The sequence below is a fragment of the Chanos chanos genome, chromosome 9 (assembly GCF_902362185.1).
Source record: "Chanos chanos chromosome 9, fChaCha1.1, whole genome shotgun sequence".
Classification (NCBI taxonomy): Eukaryota; Metazoa; Chordata; class Actinopteri; order Gonorynchiformes; family Chanidae; genus Chanos; species Chanos chanos.
This window is the reverse complement of record NC_044503.1, coordinates 29095088-29101156: the sequence shown is the minus strand read 5'-3', so window position 1 is coordinate 29101156 and position 6069 is coordinate 29095088.

The window sequence follows — 6069 nt, the reverse complement described above, 5'->3', positions numbered from 1 at the left end:
TTCAGCTTTACTTTCACTTCCTGATTTATGGTTATAAAACAGACCATAAACTCACAAGAACCTGTTTTCTATTTACAGTCCATAGTGATCTGCAGACTGATGTAAACGATTGCTTAACAATAATTAAACTTTAAAATACGTTTGGTTTAATTTGTCAGGTAGAACTCTTCTGCCATTCCAAATGAACTGACACTTCCTGACTTAACTGGTTCTTGCAAAGTGTGTCAGAGGGCAGGGTTTCAAATAAAGGATTCTTATTGGTTCACAATTTCTTGTGTCTTTTAAAAATGTCAGATTTTCCCCCTAGAGGACCAACAGTTAAATGCTCTTCTACAACTGGTTCCTGGGTCCTCAGTGCAGACAGATAGTGTATCAACTGTCTATTTACTGCTCAGATAGTGTAACAGTAAATTAGAAAATATAATATTATATATTTTATAGATATATAATAGGCTATATACAGCATATCAGATCTCCCACAAACAGTAGGTTTGAAGCACACTGATTTTATTTTACTTGTTTTATAATATATGGGAAATATACCTCAGTCGTAATTTAATATCTGTCCATTAATAAAGTCTGAAATTAAAAAAAAATCTTTTATTGTATCTCTTACTTTTTTTCAACAATATATTTATTGATTTTCAACAGTAGTAAGGCAAATAGACAAACATCAACAAGACAAGATCGAGAAACATCATTTACAACAGATTACTGTGTTGTAACTTTTGCTTATGGTTTTATATAATTTGAGACTTGAAATTTGTTGTTAGAAACAGATTTTAATGTTTTTTCATCATAAAATGTCTACATTTCTATTCAAAGTTAGCATTGTAATTAGCAGGTTTTGTTTTGATTGTGTGACCAACAGTCATATTTAAATTGCACTATTTCATTTAAACAATCCTCTTCATTTTCATTAGTTTTATTATTTATATATTCATCATCATCCTCATCTCCATTATCAGTCGTCTCACCTTCATCTTTTCCCCCAACATCACCCTCACATTCATTATCACAATCCTTATCTTCATCTTCTTCACCATCATCCTCATTCTTAGTCATGATCACCACCCTCCTCATCCTCACCTTTTCTATCTTCTCTGTTTTTATCATTTCCATTATTGCCATAACTCTCACAGTGACTGACTCTCCTCTGAAATGTCCACTGTGGTATAAGCCAGTGGTGCAATAACAGTGAAAAGTCGGTGGTCCACTATGTAAAATGCACTATAATGAGTGATCCAGCATTTCTACAATCCTCATAATTTTTTACAAATCTTTTTATCTATATAAAAGAATAGGTGATATGAGGCACAATATCAAATATCCAGAAATTCATAAAAACATGAATCACGATGAAATGGGTATTATCCTGTCAGATATTTCTCATTTTTATGCATTAATCAGTAATTACAAAATTAATATTATTAGGAGCAGTGCTGCCCTCTACTGGAGCAGGATGTTAAGTTTAAATATGTGAATTACTAAACTGAATTTCCTCCTCTATACAGCGAGGAGATTATTAGAGCGTTAAAGTTTGTGTTCGTATTGTTTTATATAAAAATATAAAGCAAGTACAGTAGTTTTCAATTAAAAATTTTAAAATTTAAACTGCACAACTGCAAATTGCAAATTTTGTGTAGGATTTATGAAGTTATGGGTGGACTCAGTTAATACTGTTCTCCAGAAAACAGACTCAAAAGCACAAGCACAAGTGGCAAGTTAACGTCTCCCTCTTAAAATTATGCCTCACAACTGGTCTTTCAGACAACACTCAACATGATTATCAATGACATGAAAAAGTTTTCCACTCACAAAATTCAACTGCTATCCAGACTTTCTAATGTATCTGTCACTATTTTTGCTGTGTCTCTCAGAATGTAGAGTTGTCAGTGGTTCACTTCTGACTTTTGGTACCTGTCACTCATGTTGTGAAATCACAGCACAAACAGAACTAAAGATATGGTGCTTGTAAACAGTAAATATATGAATGTTGTGTTGATTTACATTTACATTTACATGAAAAGATGGAATCATTTAAACTGTGCAGCGTACAGCTGTTGGTATTTTACACTATAGTGGATGTGGGGTTAGGTTCACTTTCAGACAATTAACTGACGTCACTTGACACCCCACACCCACCCACCGCGCCCTCCACCTGTCTCTTTGGGCTCTCTCCAGTCCCCTTACTCTCCCCTCAGACTCCTCAGGAAGTGGAGATACCAGTCATGGGGAATACGCAGTGCACTTGCCATTATCAGTCAGTAGAGGGCGTTACTACTGCACAAATGATCTGTGCAGGGACAGCAGGTAAATGAATCTGTCAAGTGGGTGTAAGTACAGAAAAAAAATGGTTTTACAGCTTCATATATCATATGGGTTATGACTTGGTCACTATTTTACTTATTAATGTAACCCACTGGGGTTAGTACATGTCTATGAAAGGAATGGAGCAGACCCCAGGTTTTTCAATGGAAGAGTGTTTTGTTTAATCGGCCAAATAATGATATTGAGAAACTTAGTTATTAAATAAATTAATTAAGCAACTGAAACGCATACATAATCAAAGTTATTACAGTGCTGTCCTGCCAAAACAAATATAAACAAATATAAAGCAAATATAACTTAACAGAACAAATGAAGCAACATATCACAATCAGAATTCTAAACACAGTTTCAATATTAGTTATCAGCTGATAGCTGAGATGCAGTGTGCAGCCTTACAAAAAAGTCAGTTTGAGTGCGTGTGTATATCTGTGTGTGAGTACATTTGTCCTGTGTGTGAACCACACAGTCATACAACACTACACAGTTCAAAGTTCATCAGGTGAGTGGTGGACATTAAACTGAAGTTTTCTTTCTCTGTACTCTCTGTTTCTCTCTCCTAGTCTGGAAGGCTCAAAATCTCTTCACCTTTAACCTTCTTGTGATAAAGGAGCAAATGAACAAACAGTTTATAATTACACTAGAATGTGTGACCTACATCACCAACAGTGATTGGACCAAATGAGAGTGGGAGGTCTTCTCAGCAGGCAGTCAGATAAAAATTAAACACCCATCATAAACTCTTGAGAGGAGCTAAATGGAAACAGTTACTTTAAAATAATGGTGATTAGATGGAGCTCAAGTGTGTGTTTTTCTTACTGATCTGTGTAAAACAAGGAGAAAGAAAAGAACTTCCTGTCTCTATTTATTTTCTCTTTATTTCCTTTGAATGAGAACAATGCTTGGTGACACTTTACTTGGATAGTCGTTAGTTGAATATCTGTCTGTATATACATTATTGAACATTTGTATAGCATAGGTTGACCCTAACCCTAATCCTAACCCTAGCCATAGTTAAAGTTCAACTAAATTATTCCGAGAATATGTAGGTATGTTCACAAATCTTCACATATACTCTATAAACCCTCTGTGGGCGGACTATCCAAGTAAAGCGTAACCCAACGCTTAATGTAATAGCATGAAGAAAAAATCTTCAGGGGGTTGAAGGATTTGAGACCACACAGTGACCTGAAACATTACAATGATGAGGTGTTTCTGTTTTTAGGAGAGGAGAGACTGAGCTCACATACATTTTTCACCCTCACATTCAGAACAAATGAAGAAGTACTAATTATATTTTGTAGTTTCATATTTGTATCAAGTCAAAGGCTATTTGGCCCAAAAAGAAGAAAACTACAGTATGTATGAGTAAACTTTGAAAACCTGAAATCTTTCAGTGGCTAATCTTTGACTCAGTGGCTCATTTTCTTATCCAGGTGTAAGACCAGTGTGAAGGCTCAGCAGATATAAAAAGTGTGATCAGTAAAATGAGAACTGATGACACTGAGATCTGGGAAGAGGGAAGTCAGAATAATTAGAGAAAGTGTTGGACACAATTCAGTTGAAGAGACAGAAAAGAATCATTCAAAGCCCATAAAGAAGAATTATTTAAGAACTACTCAAGTCTGGATTCAGTCACACATTGGAGATCATTATTCTACACTGACAACAATGACACTGTTTATGAAATAAAATAACCAGGACAGAACAGAGAAAATACATATGAAGGGAATGAACTCAGTGACTAGGCTACAGTCTATGATATATGTAACTATACAGTAGTAGTCATATTTTCAGAGTAATTAGTGAGTGATTGCTAAACAAATATTGTCTATTGAAATAGGACAGACGATAAGTCTCTTCTGCGTAAAATTTCCAATCGACAGCCTAAAACCGTTCACAATATTGGGAAGTCTTAAATAAAATGTATTCACTTTCTCCATAAAGACGCATTCTAGGCCGTTTGCTATGATGTGTTGCCTTCTGCTGTTTGAATGAAATCTCACAGGTTTATATATTTCACCTAATACATTGTTTTTCATCCAGTGCTTCTGGGTGACAGTCAAGGAAATCTACTCTGTCATGTTGTTATAGTCTTTTGACAATAAGAATCTGTGGTGTGGTGACTATCAAAATATCTGGTTTTGCCTGCTCGTTTGAATGAATTAGTATTGGACAAATTTGCAAGTAGGCTTTCCTTTGTTAAAAAAACAACAAAAAAAAAAAAAACCACAAAAAAAAAAACACAGATGACTTAGATGACTGCAAATACAACAATTTTTTGTGAGGGCCCTTAGCAGGGATTCCACAAACACTGAAACTCTTACTTTCTCTAATGTGTGTCTTTAGACAGGAGAACCACCTTTACCGTCATCAAAAACACCCATCTGGTAAAATAATTAAGTAAAAACATTCGTTGAGTTACAGTCACAGGCTGAAGGAGATTCTGGATGCATCTGCAGGATGCATTGGAAATAAACAGGACAAAACAAAAGACTTCTGTCTTACAGGTTTACAATTTAGACTTCAAGTGTACAGTGACAATTCAATTTCACACAATCAAAGAAGGGAAAACCAGGGGGGTATTTCAGAAAGCGGGTTTAGCGAAAACTCAGAGTTCGTTAACTCAGAGAAAGTAGTAAACCTCCTAATAGAGGAGGCTTCATTCTCCTAGCAAAACAGAGCCATAGAACTCTTCTGTTAGGAGGTTTACTACTTTCTTGGAGTTAACTAATTCGGAGTTTTCACTAAACTTGCTTTCTGAAATACCCCCCAGGGGTATTGCATCTTAAAATACTGTTTGATAAATTTGAAAAGACGGTTCCACAGATTTCCAATCTGAATCTATGAGTGTAGACAAAGCCTGAAAAAGAGTCCACATAACAAAAGCATCTTCAGGACTCTTATGTGTTTTATTTTATGTGCTTGTGTATTTTGAATAGACATGGGGCCAGAGAGCAGGAACCTCACTTATGTAAGCACAGCACATAGTATCAGCAAACAGGACCCTTACAACTCACAGTGTAATAACTCTGCATAATGTAAATGTGCAGGAATGTTTTCTATGTACTGTATATATATATATGTGTGTGTGTGTGTGTGTGTGTGAGAGAGAGACGGAGAGAGAGAGAGAGAGAGAGAGAGAGAGAGAGAGAGAGAGAGAGAGAGAGAGAGAGAGAGCAGATGGATGGATGGACAGATGTGAAATGATACATGTGAGATGGTATGAAAAAAATAAACTCTTTGCTGTGGAAACAAGAAAAAGAAAATAACTTATGATTAATTTATTTAGGGGTAGAGTGAGTTATATGGTATAATGTGATGTTCATTGGGAGATACATTACAGTCCTTTAACTGACAGTTTTAAAATAAAGACATCTGGACAGTGAAACTTTATCATTTTGACAGACACTAATACATGGTGTTATAGATATGGATTTTTATAACTATAATCATATTTATTGACCAATGAGGAGCCTGTGAGATGGTGGAGCAAGAAGATGGTTGTGGTAAATGATTTTCTAAAGCTGTAGAAGAAAAAACTATGATTTCATCTTGATTTCGCTCTTTATTATTTCTAAATATTATAATGTAATTCTGATCTTATCTGTATAATTTAATACAAGAGAATGAAAATAAATGTGAAATTAACTGGTCTAAACACAGATACTGTTTTAAATTTGAAATCACAAATTTCACATTAATATGAAGCTTTTTTTCATTTACCATCACAAATTAGAT